Source organism: Balaenoptera borealis (genome assembly GCF_965194805.1).
Source record: "Balaenoptera borealis genome assembly, chromosome: 9".
Classification (NCBI taxonomy): Eukaryota; Metazoa; Chordata; class Mammalia; order Artiodactyla; family Balaenopteridae; genus Balaenoptera; species Balaenoptera borealis.
The window spans coordinates 33,738,919-33,762,774 of NC_138873.1; the positions used below are offsets into that span (position 1 = coordinate 33,738,919).

Here is a 23,856-nt window from a genome sequence, read left to right on the forward strand (position 1 = left end):
ATAAAACTACTTATCAAAATAGTGGTAAAACTAGATAGAGGTTGAAAATAAATTAACTTTGTGAAGTGAGGACATATTCAGAAAATACTCGTCTCAACAGAAACCTAAATCAGGTGAAATGTAAAGTATATATAATCATTCCGCTGAAGCAAAAGAGGCTGAAAGCAGTATTGAAGCTAATGAACCAGTATTTATCATAAGTAAAATTTAGTTTGCATAGTTTAAGAATCTTTCTCTTTCAAAAAAAAAAAAAATTAAGATGAGAGGCTGAAAGGTGATCACACAGCCTTGTGAAGTTCTTCCTAACCAAAGGTGATCATAGATAAAAAGGTTATAGACCAGGAAAGGCATTCATCACAGATATCACCAGAATAAAATGCATCTGTGAACATATCTGAAGAGGAGAAATAACCAAATATGTCTTCTATTGGTAGCACATAGTGTTTTGCTATATTATACTAGGAACCCCAATTGGGGGTTATAAGAATAATAACTTATGTCCATATATTGGCATTGGGTCACAAGGCTACTGTATGGATCAGTTTCATAAGTGCTATATTTGAAGAATATATTGCAACACAACCATGAAACTTAACCTCTCAGAATTTCTTTGTATTCATATGTACTAAAATGACATTTACAGATTTGAAGGTCCCAAGACACATTCCTCATGAATGCTGACAGCATTCACATCATACGCTCTTCATTAGTGAGATTCCACTGTACAATAATCTGAAATATGGAAAAAATAATTTCTTTTGTTATGATGCTTCTCTCAAAGAGAAAAATCAAAATGTAGAGTACACCGTCAAGCAAAGCATCTTCCTCTCCCATGTTGATGTCTTTCACAGTGTTCCTATCACTCCTTTTCAGCCTACAAACTTGTCCTAGACAGCATCTTCCATTCCCCTGGGTTCCAATGACTATTTATATGCTGAAATTTCCCAAATCATTATCACCAGCTAGGGTTCTCTCGTGAGATTTGACTCTGTTTAACTGACACTTACATACTTGCCTGTGAGTATCTATCAGGCACGGGAAATAAAAAGGAAAAACAAAAAAATCCAAGTGGAAACTCTTGTATCCTTTTGAAATCTTTCTGGGTTTCTTTTAACCAACGTAGACATCTCAGGGTCATGCCTAACCCCTTCTTCTTCCCACTCTACATCTAATCAGTTACCAAGTCTTTTTGAGTCAGACCACTAAGGAAAAAATTCTGCCAGTCCATTCATGCCTGTCCTACTCCATTGCCCCCATTGTAGTTCGGGTCATTATCACCAATCCCTTCAATTACCTCAGTAACGTCCTAATGAACTGTCCTGTCCTGACCCCTCTGATTCATTTTCCTCCTCGCTGCCATCAAAGGGATTTCCTGAAACTCTTTATCAAGGCTCATAAAGTGGTTCATGATCAGATTCTTCTGTATCACTCAACCTTCCCTCCCTCCACTCCCTCTGATCCTCACTTCTTCTTTCTTCTCCATCTTTGTCCCCACACTTAAACTCCAAGCATTCCAAATTTCTCGCTGTTCCTGGAAAAGTAAGTGCTAAATGAATTGCCTGAAACATTCTGCCCCGTCCTCCCATTCCCAACCTCACTGCAAATTCTTTTTACATGAACTTCTCCTGTTCATCCTTAATCTCGGGTTAGTTGTTACTTCCTCTGAGAAATCTTCCCTAACTCTTCTAAAGACCTATTTTTCTTTTTTCTGTCATATGTTTCTACAGCATCTTGTTTAATTTACTGTTGTACTTTGCTCACCATATGCTATTTACTTTAGAAATTGTTTCTCAATAGATTGTGTCATAACGCAGAATTCCTATTCAATTAATTTTGATATTCAAAGTTAATAAAATATATTTAGTCCATAAGAGTGACTTGATAAATATATATTGTGTGAATGAATGGATAGATAGATGAATGGATGGATAAGTGAATCAGTGAATCCATAGGCTCATTTCCACTAGCTTTTTCTAATTGATTTATTCTGCAAATATTTCTCTGAAAATCAATGACAGTCTAGGACAACACTTCTCAAACTTTTTGAAGGCATTAATACTACTGGCAGAAGAGTCTGAATTAGTACCCCAGAAAATGTATTAATTTGGGGGGGTTATCTGAAAACTGCATATGAATGTTCAGTTATATACCATAATATGTTTGAACATATCCTAATACAAAACAGTGTTTTTCTTACCCCATACCTCAACAAAATCTTTAGGTAAAATTTATATTCCACAAGATGCTAGTACCATGTTCATGCTGTAGTTTTGGTTATCTGCTGGCATGCTGCTACATACCCCAATAGATACGAGTATTTGAGTTTAAGATCCTATCTACCTCCAGGATTGATTTTTCCACAAGTCATGAAGGCATGTCTTCTAATGAAGACTGGATGTTAGCAAATAATAGCAAATATTCCGTGATTTCAAGCAACAATTTCTGTAGAATGCCAGGATACTTTTTGTCCCATTGTGACCTCTTTGACAGTCTAGTCCATGCTTGATAAAGCAACTAGAGGGTCAACTGGTTAACTGGGCATAAATGGAGTACCCTGAATTACAGGAAAGGCCAGCCAGAGGACATACCGTGCACAGCATGCTGGTGTCTGACTACTTACTTTGATTGAACTAGCCACTGTGTGATATATCCAGGCCTTTTAAATGATGCATTAGGTCAGTGTTAATATGCAAACTTAAAAAACAATTGAGGAGGGAAATGCATCTACTTGAAATGTAAGTCTGCATTCGTGCTAGAAGGCAGTTCCCAGAACTGTTTATGGAAAGGGGCACCAGCTATAAGATCCCACGGCACTGTCCCCACAAAGCAAGAACTCCATCCACTCCCATGGTGGCTGACCATTTGTAGTGAGTCCCTTAGTTACTTATTCGTGGGACAGGTAAAGAAATAGGGTTAACCCTATACTTAAAGAGTCCTTTGTCTCAGTGACTCTTTCACCTCTTCTTGCAATTTGAAGCTGTGTTCAAAAAGGGAGTTTCTGTTCTTCTTCCACCCACCCCTCCATTTTCCCTCCTTCAACTGCAAATTCCCATGAAGCAAGCCAGCAAACTCTTATCATTAATATTGTCTAGAGATGATTAAACCAAATATTGAGTCATTTAGCTAGAGAAGTATATAGTGAGAAGGAGGATTTTAAAATCATGCCATAAATACTGTTATGGCTTCAATATTTTTAATCATCAGTAGAGTTTTTAAGGGTGTTCTGAAGGAAAGAAAAAGGCAGAAAATACTATATTTTAAATTAAGCTTCTATTTTTAAATAATTTCCTTGTTATTTTTGATTCAAGAATTAGAAAGTGATGCTGGCAGAGGAAAAATTATAAAAATGTCAAACTTTATTATTATCAGTGTCCTTCTCTGTATGGCTATGTCTTTGAGCCAAAGCCAGAGGTAGGAGTACTGCACAGTAAAGAAATCATGAATCTTGCTCTCAAATGAGCTCTAATGTCCTAGGCTCATTAGCACCCGAGCCAAGCTATTAAGAGGTCTGTAACATCTTACAAGGACTTTGATTTAGGGTTGCCCCACATAAAAATGACTTCACCTATTAGGGCAGCAATTGTTGAATTACCAGTCTTATTTTTCCACTGCAATATAGTAACTTACTGGTAACTACTTTTAAATTAATAAGCAAGTTGATTACATTGTAGTCCATTATTTTCCTATGTATTCTCAACTCTTGCACTCAGTTGAAATTTTATATCTCAACAACAAAAGGATATTAATACTAAACTGAAATACTGATATCATAACTAAAACAATGCCAATACTTTTCATAGAATATTGGAAAGCCATTAAAAGAGACATAGAGATCATTTGGAATCAGAGCTATTCTTGAGGTATTACTAAAATCATCTCATTATTAATATATTTTCCTTTGCAATGAATTTTATGGATGCTCTAACATATCAATAAACCAGCCTTTTCAATATCATTTTTTTTTCTAATTCAGTATAAAGATTTACTTTTCAATGATGAGATCAGGGAGGTGCCCTATGACACAAAATTTAAGATGGCAGATGCGCAAGGCATCTCATTCCCTCATCCTGGTCACAGTCTTTGTCAATAATCCCCCAGAAAGAATCAACTATGGCCCCAAATACCCTGTATTGAAAGAGTAAAGTTTTACTCACTTAGTAAAGCAATAAATGCCATTCGTTGAACATTTACTATGCACCAGGCACTCTGTTGAATGCTTCACATGGATTACTGCTTTAATACAACAAGCTTGAGGCAGACATGATTACCACATACTACAGATGGAATCTGAGGTTCAGCATGGTTCAGTAACTCACACAAAACCATGTATACAGCAAGGGACAAAGCCAGGGTCTAAGTCCAGGTCTGTCTCACTCGATTGAAATCAAGTGCTCTTAATCAATAAACCTTCCTATCTGTAAGGAAGGGAATGATATGGATCTTTTACTAAGTGAGCTTTTTTAAAACTGTCATTTCTTCAAAATGCATAAAGGAGCAATAGCTGAAGTTTAACACAGTATTACCAATTAGAAGTCTTGACAAATCTGCATTAATGGATACTGCCCAGTAGGCTGGTCTCATTTCCCACACCTAACACGCTATGCTCCCAACATTAATTTCCCCAGCATAGGACATTCTGCTGATGCCATGCCCAGAACCCTTCACCAGGCCTGACCACCCCTCTCTCAGTTGCAGCCAGGGCTGGCTGTTAATGGCTTGCAGCTGCGCCATTCCAGAGACCTGCCTTATGTGGACGAGAGCCAACTGGCCTGCGACACCCAGCAAGTTACATCACTTGCATTAGCCCCACCCCTGGCCTGCAGCCAGTGGCTGACTGATATGGGGTGTAAAATCCTGACACCTCATTCCTTAATGAGGAAACCCTTTCTGTGATGAACTTCTCTCTCTAGACCACACCGTGGGTCAGGCTGAGGCTCCGCTTCTCCTGAAATAACATCTGTCCAATTTCTCCCCCATCCCTTTACTGCTTCCCTCCCTCTCACCGATTCCCTCTGAGAGCACTCCCTCAGTAGTTACTCACACTGCAGTTCCTGCCTCGGGCTCTGTTTCTAGATAATCTGCTTGGAAGACCTGCCGCTCTTCTCTCTCTAACCTTTCTCTTATTTAATCCCAACACATCCTCCAAGTCCCAGCACAAGTACACCTCTCCTAGAACGCTCTCTGTTTACTCACCTGGCAGTGATTCTCATCCTCCTCTATATTCTCAGATACATATTTGCCTAAGTTCTCTGTGTTCGAGTTTAATTATAATTTTTTTTTCTGTGAACACTCATTTCTTTTCCAATCCATAATATAATTATGCAGTTGAAGCTTGAACAACACCACAGTTAGGGGTGCCAAAAATCCATAAGGATCATGCAGTACTATACAATTGACCCTTGAACACAGGGGTTTGAACTGTGAGGGTCCACTTATAGGAGGATTTTTTTCAGCAGTAAATACTAGAGTACTACAAAGTCCATGGTTGGTTGAAGCCGAGGATGTGGAGGACCCTCAGATAAGGAGGGTGAACTATAAGTTGTATGTGGATTTTCAACTATTTGGAGGTCTGTGCCCCTAACCCGCACAACCCATTGTTCAAGGATCAACTACAGTATGTGCTTATTGAAAAAAATGCACGTGTAAGTGGACCCGCATAGCTCAAACCCATGTCATTCAAGAATCAACAGTATGCTTTCTTGAGGGCAGGTAACCTACTTCATTTATACCTACAACAACACTAAGCACATAAAAATATATTAATAATTGCCTGCTAAAAGAACGTGTTTAATTTTCAGTTATCAATAGAGGTATCATGTTAAATTATAAATATAGGTAACAAAATGCTTTAAAATGCTTTCTCCATATAAGAATTTTTCCTTTAGTCTTCACTGTGCCTTTCCAGTGCCAGGTGAAGGAGAGCAAAGGAGATGGGCTCTTGCGACTGCAAAACCTTGGGCACCCAAACCCTCCTGAGTCAACTGAAAGACTGGTCAGAGCAAGAAAAGAGGATACCATTGCCAGGAAATGAGAGGAGTAGTTTGGGCTCCTATTCTTACCTTCCCACACAGTCACTAATAAAACCAGCCCTTCAGCAAATGAATCCTGCTTCAAGGGACATGCAAAAGAAAGCTAGCACCTCTCACCAGAGACACGTTTAGCTACCAAGGTTCACAGCTGCAGGCTACAGTCATTCTAAATTACAACTTAATTCATTGCACCAAAAGACTGCTCGCTGGTATAGACAAAACAATGGGGAATGATCAGCTTAGTGATGATAATTCTATCATTAATCATCAAACACATTTTAAAAACAAGTATCCTAACAAGTTAAGAGAAATAAATTATCAGAATAAGAATACAATTTCTAACAACTGAATTTTCTATCATGAAATGAAAGTTTATTTATTGATGTTCAGGAATAAATTTTAGAGAAAAGCTGTTTGAGCAAATTTTTAATAGACTGTTTTTCTTAATTAAAGTGTGTTTATGTCTGTTGAACCTTTGAACCTTATCCAATTTCAGTTATAAGACCCAAATAAGCCATCTTCTTAACCGTACCCACAGGGGGTTGGTAAAATAAAAAGCAGCTGCAAAAACTCAGACTCTTAACACAGTAGGTCATGTAATATAGAAGAGAACTATTTAAAGTGACAGTATATTTGAAGGCTCATCACACTTTAATTTCCACCTTTATTTCTTGAGTTCAAACTCTATAATATTCTATCCATACAGAAATTTTTAAAAATAACTTGTAGCATAATAAAAGTCACCATAAGTTTGCATTCTTTCAAGAACTGATTATTAAACAAAACAAAAAGACTTGTGACGAGGGGAGGAGTCAAGATGGCCGTGTGGGAAGACGCAGAGTTAGCATCTCCACACAACTAGGGCTCCTGCTGGACGCTGGTGGGGAACCCTGACGCCCAAGGAGACAGGAAGAACTCCCAAGCGAACCAGTAGGACGTGGGGGTACTGAGAGGGGGAGGAGAACTGGAAGTCGGACAAGACCAGTGCCCCTGAGGGGTGGCTGAGAGCGGGGGAGGGGTTCCCACGCCTGGAGGGACCTTCAGGGGCTCAGATCAGGAGGGAGCAGGTCCAGCATTTCCCCTGTCCAATCAGCCAGGGAAGTCTGCCTGGCTCTTGGGCCGGGTCCTATGCCCTCAGAGGCCCCCTCTGGGCTGGGTTAGTCCTGGGCGTGTAGAAGGGAGACCAGGAGAGAACAGGAGAGGCAGGTGGGAGGGGCCCTGCAGGACCAGAGGAGCAGCAGAGGGCATTTGCTCTGCCCACCAGGGCCCGGGGAGCCTGCTAAGCTCCCAGGCCATTCTCCCGCTCTCCAAAGCCCACTCCAGGCTGCATGGGCCCTGGGGGCATGGAAGGGAGGTTGGGGAGATCAGGAGAGGCACACAGGAGGGGCCCTCCAGGACAGGAGGAGGAGAGGAGCAGAGGGCACTTGCCCCTTCCGTTCAAGCCCAGGAAGCCTGCTAGGCTCCCAAGTGGGGTCCCCCGCCCTCTGAGACCAGAGGTGGGAGGCACCCCTGGGTCCCTTCTGTTCTGTTGAGCCTAAGCCCCACCCCCCACACACCCCAGCCCCTTCCATCCCTGTGGGTACTAAGCACAGGCCCTGCACACCACCCAAACCTCACCCCTGCTTAGGCCCTACCCTCCACAGCCAGGCCTTTTCAACCTTTTTTTTTTTTCCTCCTCCTTTTTTTTTACTATTGTGGTTCTGTTTTACCTTCCTGTTGTTGTTTCATCTATATTTTTTAAAATATTTTTTCTAACATAGCTGTTAGTTTTCTAGTCTAATTTTATTTTTTACTTTGTCATTGTCCTTTTTTTTTCCCTCCCCACCCCACACAGCTTGCCAGATCTTGGTTCACAAGCCAGGGATCAGGCCAAAGCTCCTGCGGTGGGAGCTCCAAGTCCGAACCACTGAACTAACAGAGAACCTCAGACCCCAGGGAATATTCTTCGGAGTGAGGTCTCCCAGAGGTCCTCCACTCAGCACCAAGACCCAGCTCTACTAACAGCCTACAAACTGCAGTGTTGGAAGCCTCAGGCCAAACAACCAGTAAGGCAGGAACACAATTCCACTCATTAAAAAAAGGAAAAAAAAATGAGATGGCAATGAAATATGTCACAATGAAGGAGCAAGATTAAAAGCTACAAGACCAAATAAATGAAGAGGAAATAGGGAATCTACCTGAAAAAAAATTCAGAGTAATGATAGTAAAGATGATCCAGAATGTCAGAAACAGAATGGAGGCACAGACTGAGAAAATGCAAGAAATGTTTAACAAAGATATAGAAGAACTAAAGAACAGAGATAAACAACACAATAACTGAAATGAAAAATATGCTAGAAGGAATCAATAACAGAATAACTGAGGCAGAAGAACGAATAAATGAGCTGGAAGACAAAATGTGGAAATATCTGCCAAGCAGCAGAATAAAGAAGAAAGAATGAAAAGAATTGAAGACTATCTCAGAGACCTCTGGGACAACACTAAACGCACCAACATTCGCATTATAGGAGTCCCAGAAGAAAAAGAGAAAAATAAAGGGTCTGAAAAATATCTGAAGAGATTATAGTGGAAAATTCCTTAACATGGGAAAGGAAATAGTCACCCAAGTCCAGAAAGCACAGAGAGTCCCATACACCCTAGGAGAAACATACCAAGACACATATTAATCAAACTAACAAAAATTAAATTCAAAGAAAAAATATTAAAAGCAGCAAGGGAAAAACAAAAATTAACATACAAAGGAATCCCCATAAGATTATCAGTTGATTTTTTAGCAGAAACTCTGCAGGCCAGAAGGGAGTTGCATGATATATTTAAAGAGAAAAACTTACAACCAAGATTACTCGACCTGGCAAGGATCTCATTCATATTCTACAGAGAAATCAAAAGCTTTTCAGACAAGCAAAAGCTAAGAGAATTCAGCACCACCAACCCAGCTTTACAACCAATGCTAAAGAAACTTCTCTAGGTGGGAAACACAAGAAAAGAAAAAGACTCACAAAAACAAACCCAGAACAATTAAGAAAATGGTAATAGGAACTACATATCAATAATAACCTTGAATGTAAATGGATTAAATATCCCAACCAAAAGACACAGAATGGTTGAATGGATACAAAAACAAGACCCATATATATGCTATCTACAAGAGACCCATTTCAGACCTAGGGACACATGGAGACTGAAAGTGAAGGGATGGAAAAAGATATTCCATGCAAATGGAAATCAAAACAAAGCTGGAGTAGAAATACTCATATCAGATAAAACAGACTTTAAAATAAAGACTGTTACAGGAGATAAGGAAGGACACTACACAATGATCAAGGGATCAATCCAAGAAGAAGGTATAACAATTACAAATGTTTATGCATACAACACAGGAGCACCTCAATACCTAAGGCAAATGCTAACAACCATGAAAGGGGAAATCGACAGTAACACAATAATAGTAGGGAACTTTAACACCACACTTACACCAATGGGAATATCATCCAAAATGAAAATAAATAAGGAAACACAAGCTTTAAATGACACAATAGACCAAATAGGTTTAATTGATATTTATAGAACATTCCACCCAAGAGTGGCAGAATACACTTTCTGCTCAAGTGCACATGGAACATTCCCCAGGATAGATCACATCTTGGGTCACATCAAGCCTCAGAAAATTTAAGAAAATTGAAATAGTATCAACCATCTTTTCTGACCACAATGCTATGAGACTGGAAATCAATTACAGGAAAAAAACTGTAAAAACCACAAATACATGGAGGCTAAACAGTGCACTACTAAATAACCAAGAGATCACTGAAGCAATCAAAGAAGAAATTTAAAAAATACACAAACAAATGACAATGAAGACACAATGACCTAAAACCTATGGGACGTAGCAAAAGCAGTTCTAAGAGGGAAGTTTATATCAATTCAATCTACCTCAAGAAACAAGAAAAATCTCAAATAAACAATCTAACCCTACACCTATCAAAGAAAACCCAAAGTCAGTAGAAGAAATCATAAAGATCACAGCAGAAACAAATGAAACAGAAATGAAAAAAAACAATAGCAAAGATCAATAAAACTAAAAGGTGGTTCTTTGAGAAGATAAACAAAATTGATAAACCATTAGCCAGACTCATCAAGAAAAAGAGGGAGAGGACTCAAATCGATAAAATTAGAAAGGAAAAAGGAGAAGTTACAACAGACACAACAGAAATACAAACCATCCTAAGAGACTACTACAAGCAACTCTATGCCAAAAAAATGGGCAACCTGGAAGAAATGGACAAATTCTTAGAAAGGTATAACCTTCCAAGACTGAGCCAGGAAGAAATAGAAAATATGAACAGACCAATCACAAGCAATGAAATTGAAACTGTGATTAAAAATCTTCCAACAAACAAAAGTCCAGGACCAGATGGCTTCACAGGTGAATTCTATCAAACATTTAGAGAAGAGCTAACACCCATCCTTATCAAACTATTCCAAGAAATTGCAGAGGAAGGAACACTCCCAAACTCATTCTATGAGGCCACCATCACCCTGATACCAAAACCAGACAAAGATACTACAAAAAAAGAAAATTACAGACCAATATCACTGATGAATATAGATGCAAATATCCTCAACAAAATACTAGCAAACAGAATCCAACAACACATTAAAAGGATCATACACCACGATCAAGTGGGATTTATCCCAGGGATGCAAGGATTCTTCAAAATACGCAAATCAATCAATGTGATACACCATATTAACAAATTGAAGAAGAAAAACCATATGATCATCTCAATAGATGCAAAAAAAGCTTTTGACAAAATTCAACACCCATTTACGATAAGCACTCTCCAGAAAGTGGGCATAGAGGGAACCTACCTCAACATAATAAAGGCCATATACGACAAACCCACAGCAAACATCATTCTCAATGGTGAAAAACTGAAAGCATTTCCTCTAAGATCAGGAACAAGACAAGGATGTCTACTCTCACCACTATTATTCAACGTAGTCTTGGCAATCAGAGAAGATTGCCACGGCAATCAGAGAAGAAAAAGAAATAAAAGGAATACAAATTGGAAAAGAAGAAGTAAAACAGTCACTGCTTGCAGATGACATGATGCTATACATAGAGAATCCTAAAAATGCCACCAGAAAACTACTAGAGCTAACCAATGAATTTGGTACAGTTGCAGGATACAAAATTAATGCACAGAAATCTCTTGCACTCCTATACACTAATGACAAAAAATCTGAAAGAGAAATTAAGGAAACACTCCCATTTACCACTGCAACAAAAAGAATAAAATACCTAGGAGTAAACCTACCTAGGGAGACAAAAGACCTGTATGCAGAAAACTATAAGACACTGATGAAAGAAATTAAAAATGATACATATAGATGGAGAGATATACCATGTTCTTGGACTGGAAGAATCAATATTGTGAAATGACTATACTACCCAAAGCAATCTACAGATTCAATGCAATCCCTATCAAATTACCAATGGCATGTTTTACAGAACTAGAACAAAATATTTTACAATTTGTATGGAAACACAAAAGACCCTGAATAGCCAAAGCAATCTTGAGAAAGAAAATCGGAGCTGGAGGAATCAGGCTCCCTGACTTCAGACTATACTACAAAGCTACAGTAATCAAGACAGTATGGTACTGGCACAAAAACAGAAATATAGATCAATGGAACAGGATAGAAAGCCCAGAGATAAACCCATGCACCTATGGTCACCTTATCTTTGATAAAGGAGGGGAGAATACACAATGAAGAAAAGACAGCCTCTTCAATAAGTGGTGCTGGGAAAACTGGACAGCTACATGTAAAAGAATGAAATTAGAACACTCCCTAACACTATTCACAAAAATAAACTCAAAATGGATTCAAGACCTAAATGTAAGACCAGACACTATAAAACTCTTAGAGGAAAACATAGGAAGAACACTCTTTGACATAAATCACAGCAAGATCTTTTCTGATCCACCTCCTAGGGTACTGGAAATAAAAACAAAAATAAACAAATGGGGCCTAATGAAACTTCAAAGCTTTTGCACAGCAAAGGAAACCATAAACAAGACGAAAAGACAACCCTCAGAATGGGAGAAAATATTTGCAAACAAATCAACGGACAAAGGATTAATCTCCAAAATATGTAAACAGCTCATGCAGCTCAATATTAAAAAAACAAACAACCCAATCCAAAAATGGGCAGAAGACCTAAATAGACATTTCTCCAAAGAAGATATATAGATGGCCAAGAAGCACATGAAAAGATGCTCAACATCACTAATAGTTAGAGAAATGCAAATCAAAACTACAATGAGGTATCACCTCACACCAGTTAGAATGGGCATCATCAGAAAATCTACAAACAACAAATGCTGGAGAAGGTGTGGAGAAAAGGGAGCCCTCTTGCACTGTAGGTGGGAATGTAAATTGATATAGCCACTATGGAGAACAGTATGGAGGTTCTTTAAAACACTAAAAATAGAATTACCATATGATCCAGCAATCCCACTACTGGGCATATACCCAGAGAAAATCATAATTCAAAAAGACACATGCACCCCAATGTTCATTGCAGCACTATTTACAATAGCCAGGTCATGGAAGCAACCTAAATGCCCATCGACAGATGAATGGATAAAGAAGAAGTGGTACATATATACAATGGAATATTACTCAGCCATAAAAAGGAACGAAATTGGGTTACTTGTTGAGACGTGGATGGATCTAGAGACTATCATACAGAGTAAAGTCAGAAAAAGAAAAACAAATATCGTATATTAACACATGTATGTGGAACCTAGAAAAATGGTACAGATGAATCAGTTTACAAGGCAGAAGTTGAGGCACAGATGTACAGAACAAATGTAAGGGAAAAAAAAAAATCATAAAGATGCCACCAGAAAACTACTAGAACTAATCAATGAATTTGGCAAGGTTGCAGATTACAAAACTAATGCACAGAAATCTCTTGCATTCCTATACACTAACAACAAAAAATCAGAAAGGGAAATTAAGGAAACAATCCCATTTACCATCACAACAAAACAAATAAAATACCTAGGAATAAACCTACCTAAGGAGGCAAAAGACTTGTACTCAGAAGACTATAAAACACGGATGAAAGAAATCAAAGATGACATAAACAGATGGAAAAATATACCATGTTCTTGGAGTGGAAGAATCAATGTTTTGAAAATGCCTATACTACCCAAAGCAATCTACAGATTCAGTGCAATCCCTATCAAGCTACCAATGGCATTCTTCACAGAATTAGGACAAAAAACTTTACAATTCTTATGGAAACACAAAAGACCCCGAATAGCTAAAGCAATCTTGAGAAAGAAAAACGGAGCCGGAGGAATCAGGCTTCCCTACTTCAAACTATACTACCAAGCTACAGTAATCAAGACAGTATGGTACTGACACAAAAACAGAATATAGATCAATGGTACAAGATAGAAAGCCTAGAGATAAACCCACACACCTATGGTCACCTAATCTATGACAAAGGATGCAAGCATATACAATGGAGAAAAGACAGTCTCTTCAATAAGTGGTGCTGGGAAAACTGGACAGCTACATGTAAAAGAATGAAATTAGAACACTACCTAATACCCTACACAAAAAAACTCAAAATGGATTAAAGACCTAAATGTAAGACCAGATACTATAAAACTCTTAGAGGAAAACATAGGAAAAACACTCTTTGACATAAATCACAGCAAGATCTTTTTTGACCCACCTCTTAGAGTAATGGAAATAAAAACAAATGGGAACTAATTAAACTTGAAAGCTTTTGCACAGCAAAGGAAACCATAAACAAGATGAAATGACAACCCTCAGAATGGGAGAAAATATTCGCAAATGAAACAACAGACAAAGGATTAATCTCCAAAATATATAAACAGCTCATGAAGCTCAATATCAAAAAAAGAAACAATTCAATTAAAAAATGGGCAGAAGACCTAAATAGACATTTCACCAAAGAAGACATACAGATGGCCAAGAGACACATGAAAACATGCTCAACATCACTAATTATTAGAGAAATGCAAATCAAAACTACAATGAGATATCACCTCACATCAGTCAGAATGGCCATTATCAAAAAATCTAGAAACAATAAATGCTGGAAAGACTGTAGCGAAAAAGGAACCCTCCTGCACTGTTGGTGGGAATGTAAATTGATACAGCCACTATGGAGAACAGTATGGAGGTTCCTTAAAAAACTAAAAAAAGAACTACCATATGACCCAGCAATCCCACTTGAGCATATACCATGAGAAAACCATAATGCAAAAAGAGTCATGTACCACAATGTTCATTGCAGCACTATTTACAATAGCCAGGACATGGAAGCAACCTAAATGTCCATTGACAGATGAATGGATAAAGAAGATATGGCACGTATATACAATGGAATATTAGCCATGAAAAGAAACAAAATTGATTTATTTGTAATGAGGTGGATGGACCTAGAGTCTCTCATATAGAGTGAAGTAAGTCAGAAAGAGAAAAACAAATACCGTATGCTAACACATATATATGGAATCTAAAAAAAAAAAAAAAAAGGTACTGATGAAGCTAGTGGCAGGGCAGGAATAAAGACGTAGACATAGAGAATGGACTTGAGGACATGGGAGGGGCAGAGGTAAGCTGGGGCGAAGTGAGAGTAGCATCAACATATATACACTACCGAATGTAAAATAGATAGGTAGTGGGAAGCAGCAGCATAGCACAGGGAGATCAGCTCGATGCTTTGTGATGACCTAAAGACTTGGGATAGGGAGCGTGGGAGGGAGGCTCAAATGGGAGGGGATATGGGGATATATGTATGCATATGACTGATTCACTTTGTTGTACAACAGAAACCAACAGAGCACTGTGAAGCAATTATACTCCTACAAAGATCTATTAAAAAAGCAAAAAAGACTTGTGACTAAAATATAATGTGGGGCTAGAAGATTATTTCAATTTTCATAAGAATTAAACTTGGTAATTTGCAATCATAATAATGCTAGTGATTGGCAGCTTATAACTTATACATTTTAAGGAAAATGATATCATACTTACCCCCTAAAAGCCAAATTCTTTATTTCACTCAAGTTATTTAATCCTGAAAAAAAATTATTTCCACTTATTTTCAACCCAGATTCTAGTTGTTTATTATTCCTTTCTGGACCTCAAAATAACTGCAACACCAGTTGTAATTGTATTTGGTGTTGATCTTCACACAGCCTTAGACCTGAGCCTACCTCTGGGAACACCAATGTCATATCTTCCAATTATAGAGCACTTCTGATTTTCCTTGTCTATACAAATAGTAACATTGTTGTTATGGTTTCTGTATGCAGAATATTAATTTGCTTTAAAAATAAAAATATATTAACCCAAGTATTTAAAACTACACAGGAAATTGTAATATAAAAATAAAATATATTCTCAAAGAACTGGGAATTGATGTGAACTGCCTTTAGAAATTGGAATGTCAGTGATAATTTAAGATTTCAAAACTTCTGTTAAATTGTACAAATGTGATTATTTTAAAGTGCTATTGCATCCTGTGGAGACCAAAGGAAAAGTTTGTTTTTTTAAAAAAAGGTTTCACTTTGTCATCTTCCCTATAGGTGCATTAACCCTATTCAACCGGCCAAGGTGTGAGCCAGAACTAACAGTTGTAATTGGTCCCAAATTTCACCTGCTCAGTTGTCTTGACCTGTAACAAATGAGAGCAATGGAGGAAGAAGCCCTAGTGGTCTCCTTCAGAGTTTGGGAATTATAGAAACTGAACTTGGCAAAGTGTCCTCTGTAGTCTTTGACTAGAAGTATCACCTGCTTCCAACTCTTGTCTCCCTACAATCTGTTTTCCAGAGAGCAGGCAGAGTATCATCGTATTAAACAAGCACAGTTTCAAAACCTTCTATTGGTTTCCCATGCACTTATAATAAGGCTCAAACAAAGCCCCACAGTTAAAAAGACACTACAAGATCGATCTGGCCCCTGCATGTCTTCTGATTTTACCTCATACCACCCTTGCCCTGACTCACAGTACTGTAGCTTTTATGGCTTTGTTTCTGTTCTTTAAACATAAGAAGTTCATCCCACATGAGACATTCATTCACGTCTTAGGATCTCTGGGTCTCTCTGTCCATCTAGAGCCACCTGCACCTTAGATCTCTCATAGCTGAAAGGCCTTCAGTTGAGCTTCAGCTAACACATTGCCTCTTTTAGCAGAGCCTTTCCTGACCTCCCAGTCAAACTGACTCCCACCCCATGAACTAGCACAACACCCTAGCAATGATGGACCTGAGGCTTGGAATCTTAATGGTCTTTAGACACTGAGTAACTTAGAAACAACCTGAGATGCAAAGTTCAGACTCAAATTTGCTTTCCTCAGTAGAGAATGGGGTCTTCTTCCTAGAAGCCTATGCAAACCTTGTGCTCTTGATTGGCAGGGATTCCCCTACACTCTTGAGCAGGAGGGATAGTTTTTTAAATGTCTGGCAAATATATTCATCAGGTATTCCTCAGTATAGATTCTGGTGGTCTCCTCAGTACAATATCAGACAGAAGTCACATGTACCGTGAAGAGTGGTGAGGACTGTGCCTCCAAGCCTGACATATAGCAAGTGGGTATACAAGCAGAGCACGTGCAGTCAATCTAACAGCGCCCACACAGATATTTTGCTCAATGAATATTTAATAAAAAAATTGATATTGACTGTTCTTTGTGTTGTTCTTTGGTACCTTTTAAAATATATTTCTTTGTTTTCTTTTCCTTTTAAAATTTATTTCGTTAATATTTCTATTTTAATTAATGTTTGATTTAGTATGTTTTGGGGAATGGTAGAGCGCTTCAATCTATGTGTTCATTAGCAGTCAGTCAGACAAACCCCACTGGGCACAGGTGGTAATGAAAGCTTCCCTGATGCTGCTTTCTGTCTCAGTGCAAAGAGTCTAGCCCTGAAAGCTTTGTAGCAGCAAGAATGAATCGAGGCTGTTGACTCCTGGACACATCCCTGTTCCGTATTCCCAATGATATTATGTAAGTTTCTCTAACAATCTGCATAAAGTTTGTGAGCACACTTTCCCACCTACACTTGAGTTAGTCATTAAAATTTAGACCTTCACTAGTTGGGTAATGAGGAAGAATTTTGCCCTTGAAATGTGTTTTATGCAATACTTCTACAGTGAAATTTAATTAATCAATTCTAGGTTCAAAACAAAAGGACAGTTTTCCTGTGTACAGTACTTTCATGATCCCAAGTACCTTATTTGCTGAGCTGATCTTTACTCTTCTTAAAGAGCACAGAATTAACTATTTAATAAAGAAAAGCTCATTTCTCAGCACACTGACCTACTTTTTCCTTAATTTATCTCATTTTAAAATGTGAATGGATACTTTTTATGAATATTTAGCATTGAGACAACAATTGAACCATTAATCAAAATAATAAGGATTTTTCAATCTATTCAGTTAAATGTGGCCTTTAAACACGATGCCTTTCTTAAAAAGAGCTGGCACATTCTCTGAGGCCTTGTCCAAGAAAATCCCTTGAGTTCAAATTAGTTTTCTTTTATTTTCAGTCTTTGTTCTCATGTATTGTTTTAGTTTATTTATTTGAGTTGAAAGACCTATGTGTTAACCAGGAACAACAGAAGAGACCTCCAGAAGTTGTCCACAGAAGGTAAAAATTACAGAGGAGACTTGTATTTCCTAATTAGAATTTAACTCAGATATTCAGTTGCTCTTAAACAAGGGTCTAACATATAAACTTGTACAACTGAGCCTTGAATAACTCAGGGGTTAGGAGCAGAGGGGCGCTGACCCTCCCCCACCCCCCACCCCCCACCCCCCTGCAGTCAAAAATCTGCCTACTGCTATCTCTGCCTCAAAAACAAAAGAACTGATAAATGACTCCTTAAGGCAGGAAGCTGAAACAATTTGAATAGAATCAGGACTCAAACCCTAGTTTGATTCCACATACTGTGATCTCTAATTGAACACAAAATTTTCCCCACACTTAAAGGTCCTTAAAACAAAAATACAAGTACTATATTTATTGAAAACAAAATCCACATATAAGTGGATGCATGCAATTCAAGCCCATGTTGTTCAAGGGTCAACCGTCCTAATAGAGAACATAACGACAGTTACATTTTAAAATCTATGAACAATTTCTGACCATTGTTTAGCAAAAAAGCAAATCAAAACATTTGCATTTCAGACACCAGGTTGAACCCAATGTGAAGTACTACTAATTGAAAAGTTCTTTATAAAAAATCTAGTTCTGACTTTTACTATTTAAATATCAAAGGTATTCAAACAAATGTTCTATTCCTGATAAGTTTATCTGTGGATTTCAATCTTTCTTATTGACAGTTAATACCATCCTAAGAAGTGTTTTAGACTAGACTGTTCTAAGAATTTTTTTAAAAGCTGGTTTATATATCTAATCTTCCAAAGAGCAAGCTATATTTCAACAGAAATGAAGAACTATGGGAATAGAAGTATAGGCCATTGTTTATTATTTTAATGTATTGCCGATATGCATAAGAAAGGAAACACTAGAATAATAGATGACTTTAAATGGATTCAAATATTGCTATACCGAGGGGCAAAAATATTGGCAGCCATTTTAAAGATTCATTTTTAAACATTATAAAACAAATGTAACTCAGGAGATACTTTAAAACTGTTTAAAAACATTTTTTAAATACCATAATAATACCATTGCTATTGTTTGTTTGTTTGCAAACACCCACACTCAGAAACCTATACACTTTAAATTACTTCTCATTTCCTTTAGAGAGCTTAATCCCTCTGAGCTGAAAGAAGAATAAATGAATGATTCAAATAAATAAGAAACAAGATAGGAGTAAAATAAAAATTGACAAATCCCAATTTTCTTTCACAGTGTTATCTGTTATAGTTTGGTTGATGACCACATTATTAAATCTGATTCATATCTTGAGGCCAATTTTCCTCTAAATATAATATAACAGAGTTTGTGTTTTCCAACATACAAACTAATATATTTGAAGAGTTTTATCTAACCTGCACAAGAGAAAAATAAAATGATACTGGCACAGCCATCACTACACCCAAATGTCAAACAGAGCAAAATATTTGACTCAGAACAGAGATCACTGCCCTGCTTTATTTAGTTTTCTAATATATGGTCAGCTCAGTACTTCTAAAAAAATATAAACTCTTCCTCCCAATTGATATTTACAAAAAAAAGTATATATTTGGAGTAAGATTAATAAGTCCTTGAAAGTATTTTTTTTTTCATGATTTAAAGGACCTTAACAACATACTAGTCACTGCAGTTGCTTGTGCTATTGCTGAACTTCATTTTATGATACTCTCACATAAATTGTTCATGAGGGGACTCCTCTTATAGACTCTTGAAACAAGAATGTATCCTGTACATTTACGTTACAGGTTTATTATGATAGATTGTTCTTGCCACAGAACTGGAAACTACCAAGCCAGTTTATAAAATCTGTTAATAAAAAAGTGCTCACACTAAAGCAAACATTTACCGAGCAACCCAAGCCTACCCAACATATATTCAATTTCCCAAATAAAATCACAAACGTCCTGCTACGTGAGACATGTGTGTGTAATAAGAGCAAACATTTTTGATTTTTACTTTTCTTATTAAACTTAAATGAAGATGACTTTGATGAAGTACATGTTTTTTGAATTTCAGGTGATACATCTGTGAAACACTAAAGGTTGTATTTTTTTCAACATAATTGAAAGAGACATATGATTTAGCTTACCAAGTGTTTGAATGCCAACGTTCATCTACTCAGATTCAAACCTGTTCTTTAATATTTGCTTCAGCGTACTGAAATTTGAAAGTAGAGATTCTAAACATTGTAGAAATTCTGCCCATGATGAAGGAAACTGGAGCCAAACACAATGACAGCAGAGTACTCTGCAGTCCCCTGTCCTATAAAATTATGCCAACATTCATTATGGGAGAGGTGAATTGTATTTGACAACATATTCCCAGACACTATGTAACGAACCTTCAAACTTCAGTTAGAACCTATCAGAAAGAAAAACAAACTCAATTTCACTAAGATGCTCCCTTCATAAGGAAAACAAGTCAGTTGGAAAATACAGCAAGTTCAACATCACTGGCTGCTCATCAGGCATTCCTTTCTGATGTCAGGTATCGCATAAATGCAGATTCTTTTAGTAACAAGAGAGATCACTCCCATTTTAAAAATACAGGGCATTCAACTCACTTGATACCCTTTCAAACAACAACAATTCTATAATCCAGTCTGTAATGATTGTTCTTTCCCACTACTTACACCAAAGACAAAAGTTTTTTTTTAAAGTGCATTGAATGGCACTGTTTATGAAAGGTGATCAGCATATTCAAAGCTCAAAAGGAAAAACACAACCTTCTGGGATACCATGCGTGGAACATATAAAACATCTACATGTTGGTTTAAATTAACCTAGACGAAGAATGTTGAAGGTTTCCCCCCAGATGGGTTACATTCTTCAGGGACTTGGATTCAGACTATTCAGATGATAAATTTCCCAGTGCTTCACACAGATAACATTTCAATAAATGTTTTGTCAGTTAAAATGAAATGGTTTGTCTGTTTTTAACCTCTTTCCTCGCCAGTGTTTATTAGTAATTTGCAGAATTTTGGCCATGGGAAAAGCATTCATGAAAGGACCAAAGTGATGAGTGTAGTTAGCTTATAAGCTGGGATAATAATGCTGCCTTTGCTAATGCATTAAGAGATGAATAGAGGGTTTGGTCGTTTTGAGGTTTCACTGAGGTTCTTTTGATGAAAGTTTTCCTTTGATGTAACATTTTAATTTAAGATCTTATGGCAGTAAACAAGGCACTTGGTGGAAAATACTCAGTGAATTTTGCATAACACGGGGTCTAAAGATAGCCATATGTGAAAGATCTCAGTCATACAAGACACTATTTTAATTACATTTCCATAATTGGAAGTGATAACTGCCTAGTAGGTAAGAAATAAGATTGTGTAAAAAATAGTCCATATCACTCCAGCATTTTCTACATACCTTTTTAAAGTAATCATATGGTCATATGCTATTATTTATTTGTATGTTTGTCAATGATGTGCACCAACATTTTTACCCCTAGAATGTGAGCCAGTTGAAACCAAGAGTCATTTATCTTAATATCAAAAAGAAAAGAAAGGCAAAATCACAGAAAGCAAGGGAGAATAGAAAGAAGGGGGCTTTACCAATCATCTAGCCCTACAGTTATCTGTGGTCACACATCAGGGACTAAATACATCAGCTAGTGAAAGAACTATACCTGAAAAAGGCCATCTATTTCTCAGGCCAATATTCTTCCCCCAACAGAACCATGTGGTTTTGTGTTTTTTTTCCCAAGAAAAAGTAATAACAATAATAAGACAACAAAGCTACTAAAATAATTAGCATAATCTCTTATCATTAGTTTGTCTTATTCAGTAGGAGGAAAAATATGGGTATTTGTTTGTTGCCCTTTCATTAATAAGGGATGTAGATGACAACTTTCTCTTTGCCATTCCAGAAGATTCTGTTGTTAAATTTAAAAAATAGAGCCATTGAACTTGAAATAATTTTTAATTGATTCTATTTCTGCCATCAGCTAAATAAATATATATAAATTTTTTTAAAGTTAAATCTGGACATAGTTTGGATTTATAGACATCTTCAGTAACCAGAGGTCCACATCACATGGATGATAAAGTCTTGGACTAAATCACTCAGCGTGCTTTTCTTTACAAACATGGGCTAAAGAGAAATTTTCCTTCATTGTCTAATAATTAAAAACTACTTCCTAACTTCTAACAAAACTTTTAATGTAGTTATACTAAATTTTCATTGTCCTCGTCACTATGGCAATGAAGAAAAACTCATTAGCATCCTCCTCACCATAGTCATGCGATTGAAAAATCTAAGTCACCATCCACTTCTGTGCATTAATGAGATGCACATAGAATTAACAAACAGTTTACCACTATTTGTATGTAACTTGATTGAAAACTTAGGGCTCAGAATCATAGACTCTCAAAAGTAATGGGATAGAAAAAGCATATTCTGTTTGTGCTTCCCATTAAAATACCCATACCTGGGAGTTTGGTTAAAGATGGCCACAAACACACACATTTAAATCCTACTTAACCTACAAAACCTTCTAAAGTAAGGGTAAAGTAATGAAAAGATATACAGTCACTAGATAACTAGACAGAAGATGACAGAAGAGAAATTCACAGAGGATGGAAAGTTAGTGGATTGAGTAAGTGGTCCTAACTCAGAGCAGAGAAGGCTGGGGTGAGGATGTGTCTGGAAGGGTAGGGGATGGGGAGGAATAGCAAGAAGGATAGTTTGATCCCCAGAAAGTCTCTGAAATGTGAGGCATCATATAATTTATAAGGCAAGAGTAAAAACTGAGGTTACAAAATTTGTCTTTAAAAACTAGTTAGGTCACCAAGTACCCTCACCAACCCCATAAAGTCTAGCTACCATCCCACTGCTGACCTGGCAGGATATAGGGGATTTATTCCCCAGAGAAATTAAATCAGAAAGTCTCCATTCTCCACATAGTGGAGGATATGGGTGAGGGTAGGTTTCTAAGGAAACCACTGGAGAGTGTTATCCACAGAAAGGTGAGAGTAAAGAGTTCCAGGATGATTGTTTCAGAAAAAAAAACTTCAACTAATAGATTTTGAAGTGTTATTCAGTATACTGAGAGGAGGTTTACAATTCCATCAAAGAGTATGGTTTAGAATTAAGGATGTGTCTATAGCAAACTAAGAATATAAAAAGAAAACAAGGCAATTACTAATGCTAGGACAAATATACAAGAAAGAAAACATAGGCATAGTGCATCACAGAACTCAGCTGTGAGTAATATTCAAACAGTTTTAATGATGTTAACAGTAAATCTTTATTTTAAAATATAAGTATATATCGGAGAATATAGGAGAAGTATGTGTACAGGTTGGATGAGAGAGTTCAATCTTTGTCTTCCACAATATGAAAGGAAAACATAATATCTAAAAATTTAAAAATCAAGATATTTAAAATCAAGATATTTAAAAATTTGGAGTTAAATGCTAGAAGAAACAGCTAAGATAGATCAGTCATGCCTCTCAGAGTGAAGAAGGGATAGACAAATTGCAATTTTTTGTTATTATCATTTTCAATATTATTTTTTTGCTTTAGCTAGTTTTACTTAGATATGATTACACTGAATGAAAATACATATAACCTCCTTTAAAATTCATCCAGGGATTTCCCTGGTGGCACAGTGGTTAAGAATCTGCCTGCCAATGCAGGGGACATGGGTTCGAGCCCTGGTCAGGGAAGATCCCACATGCCAGGGAGCAACTAAGCCTGTGTGCCACAACTACTGAGCCTGTGTTCTAGAGCCGGCAAGCCACAACTACTAAGCCCACGTGCCGCAACTACTGAAGCCTGTGTGCCTAGAGCCTGTGCTCCACAACAAGAGAAGCCACCACAATGAGAAGCCCACACACCGCAACAAAGAGTAGCCCCCGCTCGCCGCAACTAGAGAAAGCCCACGCACAGCAATGAAGACCCAACACAGCCATTAATTAATTAATTAATTAATTAAAAATAATAAAATTCATCCAATCTGCTTGGGCAAGAGGCAGGTCATGATCGGAGCACATCTATATTATCTGTTATTTCCAGATTACAAAATCTACGGTAAAGATGATGATGAGGGTGAATGTGCAGAATAAACATAAATACCATAATAATTAGTTCAAGTCATTCATG

The 23,856-nt window shown here is 37.3% G+C and overlaps 1 protein-coding gene across 2 annotated transcripts in view; it reads right to left on the reverse strand.

The window, feature by feature from the left end:
- Positions 1-23,856, reverse strand: part of LAMA2 (laminin subunit alpha 2) — a 626,305-nt gene that overhangs the window by 534,918 nt on the left and 67,531 nt on the right. The window lies entirely within an intron of this gene.